We start from the raw sequence: 26,036 nt of genomic DNA on the forward strand, positions 1-26,036 counted from the left end.
GGGGCTCGCCCGCTTTGTGCTGCGGGTGGGGGTGGTGTTGGACTGGGTTGGGGGGGGCGGTGCTGGACAGGGTGGGGCAGTGGGGGGCGTGGTGATAGGGGCAGGGCCTCGTGCGCTGTGTGTGCTGCTACAGTCTCCTGAACGGGGAGCAGACTTAAAAACTCCGAGCCTCAGAGGAAAGGCATTTAATCGATTTTCCGAATAATCGATTATCTGAACAAAGTGCCCACCCATCTCGTTTGGATAATCGGGTTTCCACTGTATAAAGCCTAGACAATGATAATATTTTGGATGAAGTTAAGGGGAAGCTAGCTCAATGCATTTGGTAGAATGGAATAGAATGATGTTCTGATACAGTTGAATAGAAAGTGGAAGAACACTCATGTGGAGCATAAACTGGCATATACCATTTTGGCTGTGTGGTCACTTTCTGTCCTACATGACCTATGTAATTTCATCTGATTCCAGAGACATGTTGTTTTGCAATTCCATTCAATCCGAGTGCAGACTGTCCACAGTTTTAAACAAGAGCTCCTGCTGGTTTCAATTCCGCGGAATGCATTCTTTAATAGTCACAATTGGCAGTCTGAAGATAGAACAGCAAGGAATTTGCTCCAGTTGAAATCAACCTTAATTTCAGGAGCTTAAATAACCATATGGATTTTAAGTATGACATTTGCCAGAGCAATTTTCCCGGTGAGTACAGTTCTAATGATTTTAAATGAGGTGAGAGCTTTAGGCTCCACACCACAAGTAGGAGGGAGACACCCTGCAATTAAAGTAACTTCAAATGTCAGAAACAGGTGCTCTCTGCATCAAACAGTTTCTGAAGTGTGTGAAAGACTGTGAGCTTGGGCAAAAGAGAAAGAAAAGCACTATAACAGAAATATGGCTACTCCATATTTCTATAGTTTCATAACCTTAGGATGTCACTATTAAAGTATTTTAGCAGTGCAGTCAATACCAAAATTTAGGAAACACAGCAGCTAATTTGCACATTATGAGATACCACAAACACCATTAGAAAATGTGCTTTAGTGATATGATGGCACCAATGCTGGTTCACCAGATTGAATCTTTGGATGACAGGATTATCCTATGAGAAGTTTAGATGAATGTGCTTCCATTGAAACACACAAAACTCAACAGGACAGAAGCAGAAAATGTTTTCCTTGATTAGGAAATCTAGTATCATGCCAAAGAGTCTCAAACCAAGAGGTCAATATTTACCAAAGAGTTAATTGCTTTATCTCTCCTCAAACATACTTTGTCCCATGTACATTTTCTGAACTCAATATCATTTTGTGCACTTCTCTCAAATCTCCCAGAATCTGCTTTCTTATGTTTTATTTCCCCTTTCTTTTTTAAATTACACTATAGTTGTTTAGAATTTGAACAGAGGCTTTCCTGGTCAACATATCCCAGTCCCACATTGAGTGGGGCAACAGACCCAAATTGTGCTTCATACAATTGCCCTGCAGAATTCTAGTCATCCTTATGCTCATCTGTATGGTTTTAATTTCTGCTTAAGGATCTAGAAACAAATACAATCGATCTGTTTGGAACAAATTGAAAAAAGGTAGCCACTTTTCAATAGTTTTAACAGCAGTTCACCATTTCAAATAGCAGTCATATAAGCCAAAAATCATGAAATACAGAACTTATTAATTTGTTGAAAATCATTGATTTATTGGCAGCCCTATGACATACCTATAAAATGTATGTTGATTCTCAGCCTAACCCCTTTTTCATCCATGTGTATCTTTCCCCTACCAAAAATATCAGAGGAGCAAAAGCATAGCCACAAGGAACCCGTAGTCATTTATTTGCTGCAAGAAGATTAAACCAGAGAACCATGTTACAAGTGCAGCATTATTTATGAGAAGCTTGTTTATCACTGGTTGCAGCTTTGCTTCACATCATATTCTAATTATCAATTGTACACAGTGTCACTGAAACTCTTGCTAAAGCTATTACCATTGAGCTGCTACTCAGCTGGAGTACACAACCTTCATCCATTTCTTTTTCAAGTCGCTTCCAAGGTTGGCCTTGCAATGATAGTTACAAACAAAAATACACGGATTGAGCCCTGAGAACATTCTGTTCCTTCTCAGCCGCTGAAATTTAAGTCAGTTATTTCAGTGTGATTAGCTAAGTACATAACTTGTGTTAAACTAGCCTTCTCACACATAAATGTTTCCTGGATCTGAAGGTTAAAGACAAGGAATGCTGACAATGTGCTAAATCAGATTGCCAGTCAGCCTTGTCAGTTTTATTAGGCTTCTGCCAGTTATTCTGATTATTGGAACGACTAAACTCTAAGCATTTACTGCTTTGTTCCTCAAGAGCTTTCAACTTACTTTGAAACTTCTGGTTGTCCAGTTCAGATTTTTCAAATTCCATTAAAGTTTTATCTTACTGTCGGTCCAGTATATTCTCTTCATCATAGCCACTCTTCCTTTTTTTTCCTTTCGTGGAAACATGATCCTCTTCCACTTGTTGCTTCAGTAGTTGTTTCGTTTCCGCTCTGTCCTGTTCTTTCACCAGAGCATCATTGCTGGTGATATTATTTCTGAAAGGACAGTTTCATGAGAGATTTGCAGCGTCCTGTTGTGTCCTGTGCTTTGCCAGGAATATCACAACATTGTGTACACAGAAAACGAGTCTTTCAATGTGAACTCTTCCAAAAAGAATTTAAACATTCAACATTTTCTACATTATAAACGGTAAAGATTTCAATAGCTGTGAAGTAACTCGGGACCTTCTGGGCATATTAAAGACAGACTGTAAATGGAAGCCTATCAAATAACATTACCTATTAAGTTGCAATACTCATATTGAGCACCTAAAGAACTAGATACTCGGACTTTTCTTCACTACAGCTTACAGATTAGTACAACCTTCGGAAAATGTGCTCTCAGAACAGAACCTTGTCTTTGAGCATGGATTAGTGGAAAATCACTGTCTCATTTCCAAACATTTTGTGAAAATATAGCACTTAGGTTTGAAACCTTAGAGTGACTCATGCTATGGGGCCCAGTCTTGCTGTGAATGACATGTTTTAATTATCATGGAGGGTAGCTTCTCTTGCTTTCACTTGATACAGAGAAATTACTTTCTGAAAGTAGATGCTTCTTTAAATGCTATACATTACACAGTGGTGAACCAATGTGTAATGCAATGCAAAATGGCTCTTTGGACATATTTAATGGGAGGAATGCAATCGATCTTCTTGCATGATGTCTTCACATATGTTGGTATTATAGACAAACCTTATGTCTCATTTTGTTGGAGATCAGCAAATATCCATTGCAGTAAATGTTAATATTGAACAGTTTATATTAGCCCTCATACTAAAAAAAACACATTTCAGAGCACTTCAAAATGGAGCAGAAATGAGATTAGAGGTAGGGAAAGGAACATTTTGGGAGGAGAATGATTGGATGGATCCATTCAATTTGTTGGATGGCAAGTATTTATTGTTATATTAAGCCCAGGTTTACAGACTTAAACTGGTATTTATATTGACCAAGGTACTCTGCCTCGAAATGATCAGCATTTTCTGTACCTTGATAAACTGGAGCTGTATTGACAGTCCAAGTGTAACAGCAAACCTCATCCCAAACAAAAAAAATGTAGCACTAACAGATTCTGATGATCTAAAATGGCATTTAATTGTCATCCGCATCATAACATTACCAATGAAGTGAGGCAGCTACAAGACACATACTACATACACTGTGGTAGCTATTGTTCCCCACACAAGCTGCAACTGATCGAACATTCTCTTGTTCATTACCATGTTGCAATCAAGACTGACATTTTACAGAATGTGCAGCTTATTTTTTTTTAACGATAAAGTGTTTAGTAAGGTCTGAATATTAATGTTTGTACTCTCTAGTTTAGGTAAACCATAAATGTTGAGCTGTTTTTAATACCAGTCATACATTTGACAGTCTTCATTTATAGGGTGGGGAATGACAATTTAAGACATGTTTATGGTGTAAGAAGACCATCTCTGACATATCTGAATCAATTAATGGGGATCTTTCAGCATTCATTATTACTGCATATGACTCAACCCCTCAGTAAGTTCTCTCATTACGCAGCCATTCGGGATGAGCATTGATAAATCAGATTAATTTTTCATGGTTCATTCAGGACCCAATGATACATCGAAAGTTTTACTAAATGTTATTCACTCCAATGCTTTCGCCCCATTAAAAATTGGATTTTAAGACAGATTCATTGAACTTTAGCCTCTCTGGCAGTATATTCTGATGAAACAGAGAAGATTTGATTTCTCATTCATTTAATGGGAATGGGGTTATGGCCATTAGACTAAATGGAAATGTAAAAAGCCACTCTGCAGCTTGAAACTATACCATCCAATTACATTATGTTAAAAGTTGAGGCAACTATAACTTTCAGCAAAAGGTTGAAAAGAATCATTTGACCTGTAGTTAACTTGATTGATGGAGGAAAAATGTTTCCTTCTCATTCCCTGTCTCATCATTAATAGTGAAATTTATCCTCAAACCTATCAACCTACCCAGAGCACTCCAATGCGTGCCTCATCCCATTAAATGTATCACTAAAATTTTGGCCTTATCCCATTAATCCACAAACAAGCAGTGTGCACTATAATCCATTAATTTATACACATTACTAAAGTGTATACTTTCTCTTCCCTTGATTTATACAGGATATTGTTATAATCCCCTTGGAGAAAATGCATTTATAAAATATATTTAAATTCCCAGTCACCAACCTATATGAATTATATGCAAGGTGTCATGTTTTAAGACTTTTACTGCTCCAAACAGATTAAAATGAACTTCTGTTATACATTACAGGTAGAAGATCCTTTATTCAAACATCCAAAAACCAAAAAGCTCTGAAAGCTGAAGGTTTTTAAGTGAAGATTTTTTTTCTCTTTAACAAGGTTGTTTGGCGAGCAGACAGTTAACCCAAGTTGACACCCACTTGATGCGTGTTACTTAGATGTGATTTGAGGGGCATGGCCACAGGCCTGGGATTTCTCTGTGAAAGCCCCCAAGTCAACATCATTTGAAGTGTGTCACTCAGATGCGATGTGGGGTGAGTGGGGGGAGGTGGCCCACATGTTCTTAATTAGAAGTCAGCTCCTCCAGTAAGGTTTTTAAAATTTCACCATTAAACTGTCACTTGTTCTGAAAACCACAAAATTCCGAATTCCGACAAATAGCTGGTCCCGAGCATTTCAGATAAAGGATCTTCTACCTGTACCTAGCAAACAACTACAGAGAAGATAATATTTTATCTCTATTATCTCATCTGCTCAACAACTGCTCTATGGAAGCATGTGCATTTCGAGAGAGATTAGCCCTCCCAGCAGCTAGCCCTCTTTTCATCGTGGGGCTTCAAAGGCCTCAGGGACCTAGGGAGAGTTCCCAGATGTTGGAGTTCTGACAGCACCCAGAGTATCATGCACAGACCTGGTGTGTGGTCACAGATGATTTGCACATTAAAGGAGAGTAGCTTTTCCAAATGCTAAACACAGCTGGTTGGATATAGAGCTCTCTGATGATGATTTGATGCAATTGATTGCATTTGTACCTATGGAAACTTGTTTTTGGCAGCTAAACCAACTAGCCTGGCTTCCTGCATTCATAGGGAAATGCATAAAAGGATGCGCTTTGTTGAATAAAGTATGAGGCCTCAAAGATACAGTTATGAATGGATGCCTGTGAAATTCCGCATTCATCTTGTTAAGATCCCAATGGATGGCACAACTGGACAAGTCAGATGCCACATCAAAATATGAAATATGTTTGTTTTTTCCCCTTGGTTAGTTACTAAATATGATAATTAGATGGGACATATTCACATGAGGATGCAAATTGTCTTCAGCAACAGAAATTAAGTATATCACAGAAAAATAAAAATAAACAATATAAGTAAAATACATGTTGCAGTTAGAATAGCCTCAAGACCACACAGTATCGACTGGCTTCCAAAACGTGCGATGCTCGAAAAGACCAGCAGGTCAGGCAGCATTTGCAGAGCAGGAGAATCGACCTTTCGAGCATAAGCGCTTCATCAGGAATGCGTCCTGATGAGTTGTAGGATTGAGCAAAATCTCCATATCCTGAAATACTGGGCCAAAATCCTGGACTTTTCAAACAACTTTTAGGAGTAAGAGAACAATGCAGGCAGTTGGACTTGTTTCTCAGAGAATGCCACAGGCACAGAGGTAGCTGCTTGGGACCATTGTTCAGCCCAAAAATCCAATTCACACATTCTCTCTAAAAGAACAATCAACCAGGCTAAACCCCATCCAACCCAGACTGAAGAGGGCTTCAGCAACTTCGATCAATATTCACACATAGAGATACCGGACATTTCACTTAATCAAAATACATTCACGCCTATTCTTAACTATCAGAAAGCCAATTGACATAAAAGGGAACACCAGAAACACAATGGCAACACAGATTTGAGAAGAGATAATGGGGCACACAGTTTGTATAACTGCTGGCCTTGATCTGGAAGAGAGTGAGACTTTGCCAACACCAAGCTCCTGCAGAAACGGTTTCCCCACTGGCTCCAACCACAGCAAGCAGCTTTGGAACCAAGAACCACAGAGCTGAACAGAGCATCTGAATTGGGAAGACAAGCCAAGAGCATTATCAGAACAAAGGACATCCGGGGTGTATGTGTGTGTGTGCGTGGGGGGGGAGGAGGAGTGGTGGAGGCCAACCAAGCGCTATCTGAACATAAGCTTTCAGATACAAGCCTGTTCCAACCCAGGAGAACCGATGGCAATAACCTACATACACATTAAACCTGTGTCTTCCCTGGTGGTGAGCTGAAACACCCAAGAGCCTAAAGTTTCTAACCTAGCTGGCAGGGAAGGGATGGTGGGCGGTTACAGTGCAGGGACCCCAAGGGTTCGAAGCCTGAAGAAAGTGTCTGTGATTAAAACTGCTGTTTAGATTTGAATAGTGTTTGAACCTCTGCTTAACTTAATAGTGTATTTAATTACTGTCTTCTGTACAATTGTGTCAATTCTATTGCTCTGTCTACTGCCTTCTTCATTTCACATTCTGTAAATAAGTCTAGTATCAGAACCAAGGATCTGGGGGTGATTTGAACCACCTAAAAATCAACAAATTACCGAGGGCAAACCAGAAATCCTACAGCATGAAAGAGCAACTATCCCTCAACCAACCCCTCAGACCCTTTTTACCACTGCTGTAAGACCTTCGCCCGAGTCCAAGGTTCTTTCTTCTGCTGTGAATATCAATGGCACAAACCTGGATACTCTTCCACTAAAAGTATCCATAGAAAGCAATGGCCATTGTCAATTCAAAATCTGGCAAGCTGGGGTTTGTTTTAAGTGGGCAGTCTGCAAACAGATCTCCGAGCCCATCTTCCCACTGTAATAACAAAGTCCGCTTCAGAGGTTTTATACCTCTTTGCTGTTCTGGCTTTGGGAAGATGGCAGCATTGTAGTAATGTCATTGGGCGAATAATCAGAGTCCTGGAGACATGCATGTGGCAGACAGTGAAATTTGAATTCAGCAAAAATCTGGAATATACAACTGATCTAATGGTGGCCATGTAACCATTGTCAATTATAAAAAAAGACAAATCGAGCTCACTGGAGAAGGAAATCTGCTATCTATTCCTGGTTTGGTGTACATGTGACTTCAAACCTGTTGTGATATAAGATTATAAGACATAGGAGCAGAAATTAGACCATTTAGCCCATCAAGTCTGTTCTTCTATTCAATCCTGACTGATAGATTTCTCAACTCCATTCTCCTGTTTTCTCCCCATTTGATCCCCTTTACAATCAAGAACCTATCTACCTTAGTCTTAAATATACTCAATGATCTGGTCTCCACAGCCTTCTGTGGCATTGAATTCCATAGATTCATCATTCTCTTGCTGAAGGAGTTCCTCCTCATCTCTGTTCTCATGGGTCTTTCCTTTACTCTGAAGCTGTGCCCTCGGTTCCTAGCCTTTCCTGCTAATGGATGGTCTTCCTGATGTCTACTCTGTAAGGGAATTCAGTATTCTGTAAGTTTCAATTAGAGCCTCCCTCTTCCTTCTAAATTCCATCAAATATAGACCCAGAATCTTCAAACGTTCCTCATATGTTAAGCCTTTCCTTCTTGGATCATTCTTGTGAATCTCCTCTGAATCCACCCCTGGGCCAGTATACCCTTCCTGAGGCTTGGAGCCCAAAACTGCTCACAAGACTCCAAATGTGGTCTAACCAGAGCGTTATAGAGGCCCAGAAGTACATCCCTGCTGTTATATTTGAGCCCTCTTGAAATAAATGCCAACATTGTATTTGCCTTCCTAATTATCAACTCAACCTGAAAGTTTACCTTAAGACAATCCTGAACTAGGACTCCCAAGCCCCTTTGCACGTCAGATTTCTGAATGTTCTCCCCATTTAAAAAAATAGCCCATGCGTCTATGCTTCCTATCAAAGAGCATGAACTCACACATTCCCATGTTGCACTCCATCTGCCACTTTTTTGCCAACTCTCGTAACTTGTCCAAATCCTTCTGCAGCCTCCCCACCTCCTCAATACTACCTGTCCCTCCATCGATCTTTGCATCATCTGCAAACGTAGCCAGAATGCCCTCAATTCCTTCATCTAGATCATTAATGCATCTGGTTTCCTCTAAATATCCAATGAAACCTTTTTTCCAATGATGATTGGAGGGAGAAAATAACTGGTTTTGACTCAATCAATTGGTTTTAATTATACTGACTCTAGTGTCCAAACGTCCTGTCAGGTCTAGTCTGTCTGGCTGTCATTCTAAGTCTAGTCTTGAATGCAATCTCTAATACCCTCATCAACCTCCAATATGAAAGCAAAGCATGCACTTTTATGGTCATGCTTTCCTTTCCTCTCGCAACTCCAGTACAGGTTTAGATCAATGTGCAGACGTGCTAAGCCTGGCATGTCTACATTGGGACCTATTTCCCATCTTGCCTTCTTGTTCATTAATCCACAAAGCTGTTCTTCAGTCATTTCTTCTTCTATGTCCCATTCCACCACCTTGAAATAACCTCTGCAAACAAGACACAATAATATGAAAACTATACAAGAATGATGACGTGACTAAGAGGGATATAATGCATTGGCTTACACTATCTCTCTTCCATCCTTCCACTTGACTGACAGGTGCTTCAAGGTGGGCTTCCTGAGTTTGCAGTTCTTCAGAGGGTGACCTGAATCAATGAGGTAGCTAATGAATGGAATATATCTTTCTTCCTCCATGGCTGAGTGCATACTTGAGACACCATGAGATGGCAATCAGGCCACAATATCCTGTGACTTCAAGTGTTTGTGGATCTCACTGGAGTGTGATGTCTTGAGTTGTGGAGAAATGCTAGTTACTTGGGAATTGAACCCATATGATCATGATTCTTCAGTACAGAGGAAAGGTTGAATAGATTTAGACCTATATTTGTTAGAATATCAAAGAATGAAAGGCAGCCTTATTGAAACATGTACAATTATTAGAGAACTTGACAGCCTAAAAATCAAGCTGTTTCCCTATGTGGGAAATTTGAGGACCAGAGGGCATGATCTCAGAATAAAAGGTTAGATATTTAAGATTGACATGAGGGGGCGTTACTTCTCTCAAAGGGTTGTGAATCTGTGGATTTTTTTTATCAGAGGGTTTTTGAGGCTGTGTGACTAAGTATGTTCGAGGCTGAGATAGACAGATGTTTAATCAGTAATGGAATCATGGGTTAGTTAAGGATTATCAGATCAACCATGATCTCATTGAAGGAGGGAGGCAACTCAAGGGGCTGAATAGCCTACTGCTGTTCTTAAATTTATGATCCTATAGATTAATGGATGTTCTTCATCCGGCCAGAAATTTTAAACTTTTATTCTGCCCACCCAAAAGAATCCACCTCCTATTTTGATTGTAGCCATTTTGTTAACAGGAGAAATTTGACCAGTAGTTCAGGATGGTGAGATTTATTTTCATACTTTGAACAAAGATCTCCACCCTTCTCCATGACCCACAAAACTTCCCTTTCATTCGTTACAACCCTGAATGCCTTGTAATTCATCAACCCTGCCAATTTTCAATGTTCTATTTCACCAAACTCCTCCCTGCAAATAGTAAGAATCCAAGCCCCAAAGCCCTCCTGACTCCTGGCACCTCCATGACTGAGGTCACATATGCTTCTAGATTCACAGAGGCTTGTCCTGGCCCACCCAACTGGACATCCATTACCTGACCTTCCAAATTCCACCCTACAAGACCCAACATAATCTACAACAGTGACCATATCATCAGAAACCCAGTACCACCAGACACATCATGGACATGAGCTCTCCCCAGCAAAGATGAGCTCTGGACAGTCATCTCCCCATGACACTCCCTGCTTCTTCCTCTTTGATGCTTCAAGTGTTCTTGGACAGCTTACAATGCAACTCAAAGTAAGCATTTTTAAAAGATGCAATCATAAGCAATTTCGCCTGCTATATGTGGTCAGGTATCTAAAGTGACAGCTTACTCATTTGGTTAGAGCTCAACTGGAAGGCCTGTCAAATTGCAGCAATTTATGATTTAATGAGATGCTAATGCATCCAAACAAGCTTCTGAACATCTGCAGTAGTCGACCCACTTTTTGAGGTCAGAGAATTGCAAGACATTATTCTGATCTCAAGAAACTGATTTTTTTGCTTATCATTAAATTAACTTCAATTCTCACCATTCTTCTCGCATCCTCACAGACCAGAAAGTCTGTCCTCAATCAGCACTGCCAGCTACTCCTGGTTTTGTTTACAGATGAGAAGTATAAGGCATATATTTCAATAGCCTCTGATCTGGACTGCCCTGTCCCTATGGTAACCAAGTTACCAAGGTGGTAAAAACAATGACTGCAGATGCTGGAAACCAGATTCTGGATCAGTGGTGCTGGACCACTAACCAAGTTACCAGGCTAGTTGTTGAAAATTTTAGAGGATCCCATGATCCTCGTCAGTCTTCCATTTGATCTTGAAGTACATAGACAGTCCATAAACATAATCAACTTCTGAAATATTGCATTTGTGAAGATTTAATGCTACTGTTTTTCTTTGCATTTATGATAGACACTCCATCCTTTCTAATCCACCCATAATAACAAGATACATTCCTTTTCTATACCACATGTACTATCATATGCCATTCCTAGCCATGGTACATTACATATTTTATGCCCACCAAACTAAGTAATGCAATGGGTAATCTTCTGACTCTACTTCAGTAAATGTTTTTAAAGCTAAGATAGATTTTTTTTTGAACAATAAAGAAATTAAGGGATTTGGTGAGAGCGTAGGCAAGTGGAGCTGAGTCCATGAAAAGATCAGCCATGATCTTATTGAATGGCCCAGCAAGCTCGAAGGGCTAGATGGCCTACTCCTGCTCCTAGTTCTTATCTTCTTATGTTTTCTTGCTTTGACCTACCCTCAAAATAAAATTGAGTTGTGTGCGTGCTGTAATCCCCAGCTAACAAATGGTATTAGAACAGAAACAGAAATTGCTGGAGAAGCTCAGTAGGTCTGGTGGCATCTGTCACTGGCTTTGAAACATCAACTCTGTTTTCTCTCCACAGATGCACTCAGATGTATTCGGTTTCCCTAGCACTTTCTCTTTTTGTTTCAGATTTCTGGCATCTGCACTTCTTTGTTTTATTTTACTGTAAACATAACTAGAAATTCAGTCTGGATATTTACTGAGGACAGGGTCAAATAATCTCATGTCTATCACTCCTAAGACTTACACATTAATAATGACTATTTTAGCAAGATTCTTGAATGGGAGAGAGGATTGATTGAGGATTCCTTAAGTAAAAAGAGAGAAAGGGTACAACATTGATGAGAAAGAAACTGTCTTGAAATTTATGGAGGCGATTTATTAAGCCCACAACAGCATCATCAATGCCCCTCTGACTTTACACTCCTTGGATCACATTGGTACCAGAGAACTTGACCAGTTTATAACATTACTGGGGAAGAAAAAGCAAGTCTCAAGAGATTTTCGAATTGCCAACATCATTTCAAATGTGTGTTGTTGGTTAAGTGAGTGCAAACATAATGACATATTTACAAAACATTTTTATTTGTTTTTCTAATCCATCGCAAACATCTAATGGATCTGAACATGTAATGTATTTGCAGTCCTGTCAGGGCACCATTTTGCAAAGTGCCTGCAGCCATTTCTACAGAGCCTGGGGCAGTTCCACTCCCCAATACTCCATGCTTTTGTGTCCAATTTCTTTTTCCCTCATTTGTTCTCTTTTTTTAAAAAGGTACTGCCTCTAGCATTGGTCCAGCTGAATGCTGACAGCCTGTCAATGAGTTACCTGAATCAGCATTCTTAATGCAAGAGTTGTGGTACTGAATATTCATAGACTGCAGGATCATGATTGCAATCACATCCAGCCAACATTTATTCACCCCCAGTGTACTTTCCAGCAAGAGTCCATAGATGATAAATGGAATGAAATCCTTGATTAGTTTGCTTCTATAGCTCCAAGGCACTCTTACTAATTATATTGTACTTGCTGTTTCCTTTGGCAAGATCTGCTCACTATGCTAGATTAAGTTTAGGATCCACTAAACCACATGGAGCACTTAAATATCTTTCATCTGAGATAAACTTTATTTCTTGATTTTACTGCTTCCTGTGAACAATGTTGCAGTAATTATTCAGGAGAAAAAAGAGAAACTGATGTTGATGTAATATTTTTCATGATCACAAGATGTTCAAACATTTGTCACAACTAGTAGGTCTAAATCGCAGTTATCTGGCCAGTAAATCTGAACTACCAATGGCTACTTCTACCATCACGAATTTTGGAGCATTTGTGCTAGTTCAGAACATTAAATCCCATTTTGTAATCTTATATATTTAATCTCACACAAGGTCAGATTATTGGAAAGCTTTTTGCAATTTAGTGCTTAAACTATGAGGTATGCATGATAATTGTGATTGCTATGTTCCTAATATTTACAGTAAACATTATTCCTGTTTTCATGATGAGGTTTAAGTATATTTTCTCCTTCTCTCACCATTAAATCAAAAGACCATGAGTAAAGGCTTCCATCTGGAACTTCACTCCAACTAGATCAACAGTTCAGTGTGTTACAGTAGGGTTACATAATGGAACATGCTATCTTTCACACGAAATGTTAAACATGACTCTTGTCTACCTGCTCAGATAGATCTGGATGTGAGCTTTTCATGATTCATGCACATGGATCACCAAATCTCTCACTCTCCTGCAGCTGTCTGAAGTCTTTATGTTTAAACAATCAGCCTTTTTCTAGAAAGCATCGTATCTGGATGCATCCCAATGTGGTATGGCAACTGCTCTTTGAAAAGATCAAATGAAATTACAGCCCAGTGGGAATATAGCCCAGCCTAGTCCATCAGGCAAACCAGCCTCCCATCCATTGACACTATCTATACTTCCCACTGTCTGGGGAAAATAACCTCAATCCCAATCAAAGAACCCTCCCACCCCAGTTATACTCTCTTCCATTGGGCAGAAGAAATAAAAGTATGAACAGATTCAAGAACAGCTTCTTCCCATCTGGTTATCAGACTTTTGAATGGAACTCTTTAATGTTAATGTTGATCTCTACACCTTGTCGGTAGCTGTAACACTGAATCCTGCACTTTGTTCTGTTACCCAGATGCACTTGTATCATCTAATCTGCATGTAAAGCACATATGACAGCACTTTCACTGTACCTCGGTACACATGACAGCAATAAACCAAATCAAAAAGTGCATAACTTCACATTTTCTAACATTACATTCCATCTACTACATTTTTGCCCATTCACATAATCAGTCTAAATCTCTCTGTAAAAGCTTTGTAACACCCTCCCTCCTCATGTCATCTGCAAACCTAGACAAAGTGCATTCACTTTGCTCATCCAAGTCTCTAATTATATTGTAAATAATTGTAGCCCTAGCATTGATCCCTGTGACACTGTTAATTATAGTTTGCCATCGAGAAAATGCCCCCTTTATCTCAACTCTCTGACTTTCAACTCTGAATTTACTAGGATCTCTGTTGGATAGATATGCTGCCACCAAATCATTCCTGTCATACTTGTCTAACAGACTTGTGAATATTAAGTCGTGAGGGACAAACACTAATATATTTTCAGCAGAAGAGGAACATACTTGAGTAATACAAAGCTGTTTATTACATATTATTGGAGACAACACCTTAGATTAGACTGGTTAACCAGATTACACTTAGTGAGAGACATTGGTCAGACTCAGAGACTGGAACAACTGCAAAAGAACGAAAACTGACTCGCTCCTCCTCGAGTCTGCCCTATATATCTCAGAGAATGGATGTATAAAAGGAGTCAGAGTTAACCCTTTGTTCCAGCTGTCTGATACAACAATTGACATCTGCAAGTAAAAGGGCAATTGGCCAGCTGAAACTCTGTTTTCCTGAAGCAGCCAGCACCAACTAGCAGAAGTCCCTAATCCTTCCTCACACATCATTATTTTCTTTCTGAGAGGTTTAAGATTCAATAACTGGACATTCCTGAACTTCATCATTTCTACCTAACGTTAGAACTCCAGAAATCCAATCCCACGTCCACGAGTTGCCATTCCTTCAATTTTAAATGCAATGATTTTGAGCTTACCACATATTTCCTTAAACATCACAAAAGCTGTAAGAGAAAATTAAGGTTTTTACAATGAAATATCCAACCTTAATAAAATCATTTAAACACCTCAAGCAGTACAACAAAGAAACATTTTAATCAATAAAGACAGGATTAAAATCATTTGACAAAGTCTTTGTTGCCTGGAAATCACAGAAAAAAGCAGAAAATCCTCAAATGTCATTTTTAATAGAAATTTAATGGGGTCATTGAAATAGCAAGGTACCTACCTGGCTGTTTCAAAAAAGCCTTTCAACATCTTTGAATGAGACACTGTTGCAAGACACTTATCTTTTGAGAGTGGCTAGGCTGTCGATGTTCACCACTCTTCAGTGAAAATTTTGCTGATAAGGCTTCCTTTAGCTCTCAAACTAACAATTGGGCATTTTTGCTTTGCCAAGAAGAGCATTTAAGTAAACTCCAGAAATGTCAATCTTGATGATCAGCAACAAAATCAGAACTTCCATCAGCAACATACTGAAACGCTTCCACCATCTACAAGACACAAGTCAGGAGTGTGATGGAATTCTCTACATATCTTTGGATTGGTGTAACTCTAATGATTACTCAAGTATGTTGACAACATCTAAAACAAAGCAGACCACCTGATTGACACTCAAATCACAACCTTGAATATTTACTCTGCATTAGATGTATTGGGCGGAAGTGGGTACTGCAAGTGCTGGAGATTAGCGTCAAGCTTAGAGTGGTGCTGGAAAAGCACAGCAGGTCAGGCAGCATCTGAGGAACAGGAAAATCGATGCTTTAGGCAAAAGCCCTTCATCAAAATGTACTGGAACAATTCCCCAAGGCTCTTAAACATTATTTTTCAAACCTGCTACCTCTACCACCTAAGAGGACAGGGACAGCATGGGAACAGACCACTTGCAAGACACACACACCTTCACTTGCAACCATATCATTGTCCCTTCTCTGTTTCTGGATTTGAAATCCTAGAAATCCTTTCCTAACAGCACTGTGGAAGTGCTGACCCAACTCCCGCCTTCCACCATAGACTACAGTGAGCCAAAGAGCCACAACCACCTTCTCAAGGGAAATTATGGATGGACAATAAATTCTGGCCAAACCTTGTGAGCCAAATAAAGGAAGAAACATTTTTGTGACGTGCAATTCCAAGGAAGAAACCATATGTGGAGCAAATTAAAAATGTGTGTTTTTAATGATTGCCGAATGACACCCTAAATATGAACCCCAAATGCTAATTCTACAATTCAATTGATCTGTCTTTCAAGCCATTGGTTTCACTTTCTTCCATATTCCAGGACACTTTTACACAATAAGATTGTCTAAGATTGTGAAGAGATCTTGATCAATTGGGTCAATTGGCTGAGGAGTGGCTGATGGACTTTCATTTGAATAAATGCAAGGGCAGGACTTAAATAATTAAAAGTAGGGCCTTGCATAGTATTGTAGAACAGAGAGACCGAAGATTCAAGCTCACAATTCTTTGAAGTTTGCATCTCATGTCAACAAGGTGGTTAAGAAGGCATTTAACACACCCTCATTGAGGCTTCATTACTCAGACATTTGAGTATAGGAATTAGGATGTTATGTTGAGATTCTACAGGATGTTGATAAGGTCTCTTCTGATGCACAGTGTCCAGTTCTGGTCTCCCTGCTTTAGGAAAGATGATAGTTAAGTTGGAGCAAGAACAGATTTACCAGATTGTTGCAAGAAATGGAGTGTTTGAGTTAGAAGGAGAGGCTGGATAGACTGGGATTCTTCTCCACTGGAGTTTAGGAGGTTAAAGGGTGACTTTATAGAGGTTTATGAAATCATGAAGGGTACAGATAAGTTGAATGGTAGACACTTTTTCCCTTGGGCGGGGGATTTCAAGACCCTGGGCATATTTTTAAGGTGAGAGGAGAAAGATTTAGAAAAAGCATGAGAGACAATTTTTTACACAGAGATGGTCCTTGTGTGGAATGAACTTCCAGAGGGAGTGATAGATGTGGATACAGTTACAACAATTAAAAAACATGCGGATAATTACATGGACAACAAATGTTCAAAAGGATATGGTCCTCGCACAGGCAGCTGGGACCAGTTTAATTTGGGATCACAGTCAGTATAGACTGGTTGGACTGAAGAGTCCATTTCCGTACTATATGATTCTATGACTCTAGTGAAAATCTACAGCACGAGGCCTTGAAATCTTCAATCTTCTAAACAGCTCCAGTTTTCTGCAGGACACGATTCCAGATACATATGAAATATGGTGTCTGATTTCACTCCTGACCTGTACACTAATTTCAACTCCTTCTTGGTCCATTCCTTAGTGATGTACCAGTTTTTTTATTGAAATGTGTCCACTTGTTTTTGAGACTACGTGCAGTCAACAAATAGGCAAAAAATAATTTCCTCTGCTCACCTTGAATGCAAGAGGTAAGTATACTAATCCAAAATCTATTTTTCCGTTACTTTAGTGCCAATATTACAACTATGGGTGATTTACATCTGATTTGTAATCGGACTATCTTTATGTATTGATGCATCAAAACCATGAACAATTGTCACATACTGTTACATTATCTGGTACAACGTTACTTATCTGGAGAAGAAAACTCATCCAAAGCTCAGCATGGATTATCCTATCAATGTTTACTTCAATATTTGACTTTGAGCTATATTAACGCACAACACGAATGTATTCAAATCAGACTTGCATGTACACTTTATGACTGATTTTTGACTGATTCAAGCAGCCTTTGACTTGGAGCAAGTTTCAATCTATAGCTGAACTGCAGGCTGAGATGCTGGTGCTAAAATGGTTAAAGCTTTCTTGTCTGGTCACATACGGGAATTTGATAAATGCAGCTGCACAACAGTTTACAAGAAAAGGCATCTGTGAGAATGGAAAAGAACCTTGGGCATAAGTAATAAACTTGACAACAGTTCACCAGCATTGTAGGTTCATCATTTATCAGTGTCACCTGGAAACCTGAACTGAGGATATGTGTCATCAGCTGAACCATTTGAAGAAAGGTACTGGTCTGAATGTAATTGAGATGCTGCTGAACCAGAACTGCACAGGGCAATGAAGAACTTTCTTCATCCAAGTCTCACATATGGATTGAATCTATTCATGTGCAACCATCTTTGATTCCATCAACATTTTCCATCACATTCAATGCAACATCTCATTGCATTTTGACAGGTTTAAGTAGGAAAGAGTTACAATACTGTGTTGAATTCTATGCGTGGGTGCGTGGGTGAGCACCTAAAAATATAGAGGGTAACTAATCCACCATCCTTTGGCCCAGCCCAACCTGATCCCTATTTTTCAGGGAGAGGGAAAGCTCTTTGAGATTAATTTATCCATTAATCTATCATGACCCTTAACAATCAATTATTATTAACTTGAAGTCCTCAAACCACCTCCAATACACACAGACTCTTGTGCAACAGTGGTAGCGTCCCTACCTTGAAATTAACTTCAAGTCCCACTTGTTTCACGGGTGTGAAATAACATCTCTGATCGAATTGATGAGAAAAATACCTATAGGTTGCTTTATTTTCTCAGAAAAAAACAAGGTTAGTGAACAGCGGAAAGGAATTGGGATACCTTGTTTGGGCTGAGGTGCCTTGTGTGCATTAAAGCTGCCCTCTAAAATATTAACCCCCTTATGCCTCACTGCCTGGTTGACCAAAAGTGTTTACCCACCCCTTTTGTCCACCCTTCTTTGGGGGCAAATCCCTCCTGGCACAAAAAGGCCTTCAGGTTTGAAGTCCTTCCTCAATCTCCATGGGCCTCCTTCCTGTCCCAATAGGAACTAGTACTGAGTTGTAGCGCTGTAGGAGCTTCTGCCCAAAATTATTCAAGCCAGAAATTTCTTTCTACTAAAGCTTGTGTAGGCTGCCCATAGAGTGGTAATTTCACATGGAGGCAGTCTTTTTAAAAGTTGAATTCTGAAAAACATTTTTTCTTGGATGAGCGGCACGGTGGCTCAGTGGTTAGCACTGCTGCCTCACAGCACAAGGGTCACAGGTTCGATTCCAGCCTTGGGCGACTGTCTGTGTGGAGTTTGCACATTCTCCCCGTGTCTGCGTGGATTTCTTCAGGGTGCTCCGGTTTCCTTCCACAGTCCAAAGATGTGCAGGTCAGGTGAATTGGCCAGGCTAAATTGCCCATAGTGTTAGGTGCATTAGTCAGAGGGAAATGGGTCTGGGTGGGTTACCCTTTGGAGGGTCAGTGTGGACTTGTTGGGCCAAAGGGCCTGTTTCCACACTGTAGGGAATCTAATCTAAAGTAAGGTTGGGGTAAGCAATGTGCCTCATCACTGTGAATTTCAGCCCAAGCTGGAGGAACAAGGATTCCTAAAAATGGATTCCTGAGAAAAAGGATTGTCAAAATGCTGATTGGTGTAAGATATCCTCTAAACTGAAACAAGGAACCAGAAGAAGGGACAACAAATAAAATGTGGATGGACTTATTGGCCAAACCATTGGGAAATTTAACATCTTCAAGTTCCCCTCCAAGTCACACACTCAATCTTGACTTGGAATGAGATTGATGTATCTTCATTGACACTGGATCTTGGAACTCTTGATGTAACAACACCATGGCTTTGCCAGTGCCACTTGGACTACAGTGGTTTAAGGAGGTGGCTGGCTAGCAACTCCCCAGGATTAGTTATGGATGGACAATATGCACACATTTCATGATAAACATAAATGTGACACAGTGTAGATATGACAACTATAATGACACTATGGCTTTAAGAGATGTATTTTGTCCTTTTATATATGAAGAAGGGTTAAGACAGAGGTGAAGAGTGGTCTGTTCCAAGCCAGTAAATTAAATAGTGTGTGAGGCCTTGGTTTTTATAAGTTGGAACATTACAGCACGAAGGGGTGGGTTCAAGCTCCCAGAGAACCAGAATTTTAGTTTAGCTTTCAGTCGGCTGTTTGATTTGGAAGCTGATATGCATCTCTCCCTGTTACAGCAAAATGCTTGAGACCTCACTCTCTGTCTCAGAGTTTTCTTTTGATGTTCATTCCTCTTGGACTGGATATTTACTTGTGAAACAATCTATTTTACTGAATTTGCCTTTGCCAAGGATGTGTTTACGGAATGTTGCTACCTTGGAAAAACTAATCAGTGGTACTTCACATAGATATTATATGTTAAGTATTTTAACAGCAATGGTTAAACTTTCTTTAAACTTATTTTGTCTGTATTTTAACTAGAGTGCAAGAATAATGTGTGTTCTGCTTCAATCCTTTGACCAATCAAATTGTATCCTAAAATTAGAAAAAATTGGGGTCTAAGCTATCTTCGCAATATATTTTGAGTTGCTTAGGTCTGGTCCATAACAGGGATGGTGTGTGATGAGAAATGAATGCTAACTTAGGAATTGGGTGCAAGTAGATTATCTCTAGCATGTTTTTCTCAGGCTACAATTTAGCTCTGTCAGACTTGATGTAGAATTTCAGAACTCCAAACAAGTTTAAAAAATTCTAATTTTACCAAAAAATTGCCTGTCAGTGGCAGTTATCCTTTCCCCCAGTAGCAGTTATCTGTCATATCAATTAAGAATGGGTGCCTGTGAGTGAGTGTCTATTAATGCAGCAGTAAACTGATTTATCAGTTGCAAACTGAGTGCTAGTCACCAGCCTCTTAAAAAAGCAAACAGGTTTTCCATCTATACAGAGTGGAGACAAGGCATCCTATCATCAATAGAAGAGGAAGTACAGAGAGGACGATGTGAAATTAGTGCAATAAGGAATGAATAGCAACTTATGAAGTTGGTGCAGGTGGGAATTCAGTTCAAATAGAGAGTAAAGCGCTTTCTCTCTATACCTTATTTTAATCTTCCAGGAACTGGGGAGTGTTCAAACACATTAAATAAGTGTGCAGGTGGATTTTATTTTGTGTGTTCCTTAAAATATTAAAACCCTTCAAAGTTGTCAGTAGCTTGAACAGATACTGAGGAGACAAGTATTACATTACATTTATTTCTTTATTGGTTAAACTCCTTAGTATAACAACATATTGCGTAAAATTCTTGAACTTGAAACCAACCGAAATAAAATTCTGGGGTAGCAAGACAGGGGATGTGTTGCAGCTTTAACAGGTGGGCATGAGTCGACACTAGTGTGATCCATGGTGATCCCATTTTCTATCGGCGGGTGTAGCTTGAAGAACTTCAGCTCGGTTTTGTTGAATTGGAGTCTGGATTTCAGATACTGCAATGCATCAGGGAGGGGGTAAGTAACCTGGATATGTTGTTCAAGAAGGCAGGCACATCCCTTAGGCTAAGCACTTCTGATTTGGTTTAGGTTCCTCTGAATTTATCTGTGGTGAAGGACAGAATGGGGCCAGTATTGCGACCTAGATGGTAGCAATGAGGAGCCTTGGTCCCTGAAATTGGCCCAACAGGTTTGAAGTTCTTGTCTGCATGTGTGGACAAACACAGTAAATGCAGGTGACAGTGAGAAAACTAACCACAGCTCTGTGATGCAGGGAGACATTCAACTGGGGAGACTGAAAAAGGAATGCAGGTGCAGTTGTAAGGTAAAGAAGACAGATAGTGTTCTCTGCATCAGAGAGCAAGACTCCTCAAAGATGGTGCCAGAGTTAAACACAGGTTCTCTGTGCTGAAGAGGAGCATGACATGGAAAAGAACGGAGACTAGGCTTTGGTACATGCAATTACAACATCAGTAGGAAAAGGAATGGTATTCTGCTCAGGAGTATGAGCTGCTAGGGTTTAATTAAAAAGCAGAACCTCAGACATAACCGGATTATTAACAACACAGGGGCAAAAGTTAGTGAAAGGGCTGAATAGAATAGAAGAGTGTACGAGCAATATGAATGCTGTTCTGTTTTGTTTTCTTGTCAATTTGTAAAAGAGGGTTTGAGAATTAATGGCATTACACTTTTACTGTGCTTAATAAACTTTGATTTGGAATTATAAATTGATGGTTTAGTTTATTCCACTTTGCTTTCATTCTGTTTGTTCATAGCTTTTAATTTTATTGTTAAGGCTTAATCTGCAGTCTTGCTCCCTTAGGTTTCAGTGAGAGACCATTTTGATAAAACCAAAACAAAACAAAATATGATCTATCAAGTTAGGTTTCTGTCTAGGATCTGACTTATCCAGAAATTTCAGCTGTGATCATCACAGTGAAAATAAATTATTTGATGTGATTGGAGATTGAAATATTGCAAAGGTATAATCTACAAATTGAAGTTTGCAAGACGGTTAGTGTCCTGTCCATCAAAGATGTACTTCACAAAGTAACCAACAAAGACATTTGCAAGAGCTGGACCTGAAGGGGATTCCATGTAATTTGCGTGAATATGGTGCCACTGAACTTAATTTAACTGCATCAGTTACTAAGTTCATGTGTTCAATGAAAGCAGATTCAGATTGCCATGAAATTGTGGCAATCCATCCCCTTCCAGGACCTCTCCATCTCCATTTCCGGCAATCGACTCAACACGGGCATCTACTACAAATGTATCGACTCCCACAGATACCTGGATACACCTCCTCCCACCCTGCCTCTTGTAAAATTACTATCCCTTATTCTCAATTCCTCTGCCTCCACTGCATTGCTCCCAGGAGGATCAGTTCCACCACAGAACATCCCCGATGGCCTGCTTCTTCAAATACTGCAATTTCCCCTCCTACGTGGTTGATGATACACTCCAGCGCATTTCCTCCACTTCCCACACTTCTACCCTTGAACCTACCCCTTCAATCCAACAAGGACAGACCCCCGCCCCTCCCCGAGTCATCACCTTCCACCCCCCGAACCTCTCTGAATAAATCGCTTCATCCTCTGTTAATTCCACCACCTACAAACAGACCCCACCACCAGAGATATATTTCCCTCCCCACCCCTATCCGCTTTCCATAAAGATAGTTCCCTCTGCGACTTCCTGGTTAGGTCTATGCCTCCCACTAACCCAACCTCCTTGCCTGCACCTGCCCCTGCCATTGCAGGAACTGCAAAACCTGCACCCACACCACTCCCCTCACCTCCATCCAAGGCCCCAAAGGATTCTTCCACATCCAACCTGCACTTGCACACACCTCATCAACTGTATCCCTTGCTCCCGATGTGGTCTCCTCTACATCGGGGAGACAGGATGCTAACTTGCGAAACATTTCAGAGAACATCTCTGGGACACATGCACTAACAACCCCACTGCCCCGTGGCTGAACACTTCAACTCCCCCTCTCACTCCACCAAGGACATGCAAGTCCTGAGCCTCCTCCACCGCCAAACTCTAACCACCCGACACCTGGAGGAAGAACCCCTCATCTTCCACCTTGGGACTCTCCAACCACACGGGATCAATGTGTGTTTCACCAGTTTCCTCATTTCCCACCCCCACCTTATCCTAGACCCAACCTTCCATCTCAGCACCACCCTCTTGAACTGTTCTACCTGTCCGTCATCCTTCCTACCTACCTGCTCCTCCCTCCTCTCTGACTTATCACCTTCACCCCCATCTTCATCTATCTATTGCATTCCCAACTACCTTCTCCCCAGCCCCACCCCCTCCTAATTACTGCTCAGCCTCCTTGACCCATGTGTCTCATTCCTGATGAAGAGCTTATGCTTGAAATGTCGATTCTCCTGCTCCTTGGATGCTGCCTGACCAGCTGTACTTTTCCAGCACCACACTTGTCAATTCTGATCTCCAGCATCAGCAGTCCTCACTTTCTCCTCAATGGCAATCCATTCTAAAAGATGAAAGACTTAACAGTAATCTAGATTTCTTCAGTATATCATTTCAGTTGCATGACACTGTGATCTTTTGCTATAAAGTCTGTGTCTCACGATCCTACTCCACAGCTACCTTATGAAGGAGCAGCACAGCGAAAGCTAGTACTTCCAAATAGACCTGTTGGACTATAACCTGGTGTTGTGTGATATTTAGCTTTGTCCACCTCAATCCAACATCGACACCTCCACATCATTGTGCAGAGGTAAGTGGTTTCTAATTCAGCTTATTTACCAACGTACGACTCAATGTCTAATGAGCACATGAGCATGCTGTTGTCAATATGCAGGCCGTGTATGGTCTGAACAAATGTGAAGGAAAATTCACTGTCAATGTGGAAAACTCATTCAAAGCTGATTGCAGCAGCTCACATGACATTTGGCCAATTCTTATTGTACAGAGCCAGTCATGGATTAGGGGCAAGGGGACATTTTTGTATCTTTGGTAACCCATAAATACATGGATATAGTGAGCCTTGAGGACAAATCCTATCCTTTACCTCCAGGTATGTAACCATCGCTAATGCAAGTTCAATAAATGCCCTGCAGCTTGTTATTGAGTGCAACTGTTCAGTATATTGAGTAGCAGGTACTGAAGTTTTGAATTTGAAACCATCTTTGCGCACCGCATGGATTTTGTTGATAATCATATTTGTTGAGTGCGGCTATTCAAGTCAGATTTGCATATTGAGGCTTGCCTTGAAATTACAAATGGCTGCTAGCAATTTGCATGGCAGATGAAAATCTGTCATGGCCATTAGGTGATCCACAGTGCGCATGTGCCAGGCTTGCTAGGCAAGCTTTCAAAGCCTCAGTATCATTAATGGATGAAGATTTATGATGAGATAACTGGCAATGAAGGAATCTGCACTCACAACTAATCTCTTCCCATTTAATACAGGATGAGAGCACACCAATGTTGAACCCATGTGCTAGAGCAAACTCCTCGTTTTTAGAGAAAATGTGTTCAGAGAGTTTTATTGCATGTTTAGCAGCACCCTTAATTGTGCTACCAAACATTTTATATTTTAATAAGTTTATAGTGTGGGTGTGTTTCAAGTGGGTATTATTTATGGCGCAATTGTCTGTAGCAGCCACAAGTGGATTAAATCACAGAATGAAAGAAAATTCTGCACTTCAGATCAAGTGTTGTGTACAGCACAATGCAGATTAGCAACCTTGCTGATAATATGCTCTATCTTCTCATGCATAAAAGCTTATTCAATTGTGAGACCAAGTTTCAATTTAGCTCGATCAATATGTTTGGAAATGCATTCTGGAAGAATTTTAGGTCTAATGTTTCTTTGGCAAAATTCAACACATAGTTAGCTGGTTGTTAACTTTCCTGTGAGTCTAACTGTGCTGCTGATGTTGTGAATTTGGTCTTTGTTATATCTTTGACTCAGCTATATAAAGAAATGTTTGGTGATATAGGACATAAATACTGTTAAAAGAAAAAAGAAGTTGAAGCTTTTTATCTTGCACTCATCAAAGCTAGGATGCAAGGATCAGAGATTGAAATGAAGGGAAAATAAAGGCAAAATTCTGGAAATCTGAAATAACACAAAATAGCGAGTTTTGAGAAGATTTGTAGCTCAGGTTGAGGTTTTGGATGTAGGTTTGCTCGCTAAGCTAGAAGGTTCATTTCCAGACACTTCATTACCCTACTAGGTAACATCTTCAGTGGGCCTCAGGCAAAGCAATGCTGAAAATTCCTGCTTTCTATTTATATGTTTGGGTTTCTTTGGGTTGGTAATGTCATTTCCCGTGGTGATGTTATTTCTTGTGGTGAAGTCACTTCCTGTTTCTTTTCTCAAAACACATCCAGAAACCCTAGCCACTCTCCTCAACATCAAAGACATTTCGGAAATGACTGCCAGACTACTCAGACCCCTTGGCATCATGGTAGCCCACAAACCCACCAACACATTAAAACAACAGCTAATGAACTTGAAAGACCCTGTACAGACAACAAGCAAAACTAATGTCATTTACAAAATACTATGCAAGGACTGTAACCAACACTACATCAGACTGACAGGCACAAAATTAGCCACCAGGATACTCGAACAACAACTAGCCACCAAAAGACATGACCTGCTATCACATTCAGATGAAGGAGGACCACTTTGACTGGGACAACATATCCATCCTAGGACAGGCTAAACAGAGACATGCATGGGGATTCCTAGAGGTCTGGCATTCAAACTGGAACTCCATCAATAAACACATCGACTTGGACCCCATTTACCAACCTCTTAGAAAAGGAACCAGAAATGACAATACCCACCTTAACAGAACAAGACACATAAATAGAAAGTGGGACAGAACACTAGCACATCATCGGAGGCTCACTGATGATGTTACCTGCCATGGTGACAAAATGTCTGAAAACAAACCTGCAGGCTCAACAATCAAACCTACAACCTGAGTCACAGAGTCCAACAGCACAGAGACAGGTCCTTTGGTCCAAATTGGTCCATGCCAACCAAAATGTCCATCCATGCTAACCCCATTATCCTGCAATTGGCCCATATCCTTCTAATTCATTTCTACCCA

Source organism: Chiloscyllium plagiosum, unplaced genomic scaffold, assembly GCF_037043375.1.
Source record: "Chiloscyllium plagiosum isolate Xiang-an unplaced genomic scaffold, Cpla_swu_hap1 HiC_scaffold_29, whole genome shotgun sequence".
NCBI lineage: Eukaryota > Metazoa > Chordata > Chondrichthyes > Orectolobiformes > Hemiscylliidae > Chiloscyllium > Chiloscyllium plagiosum.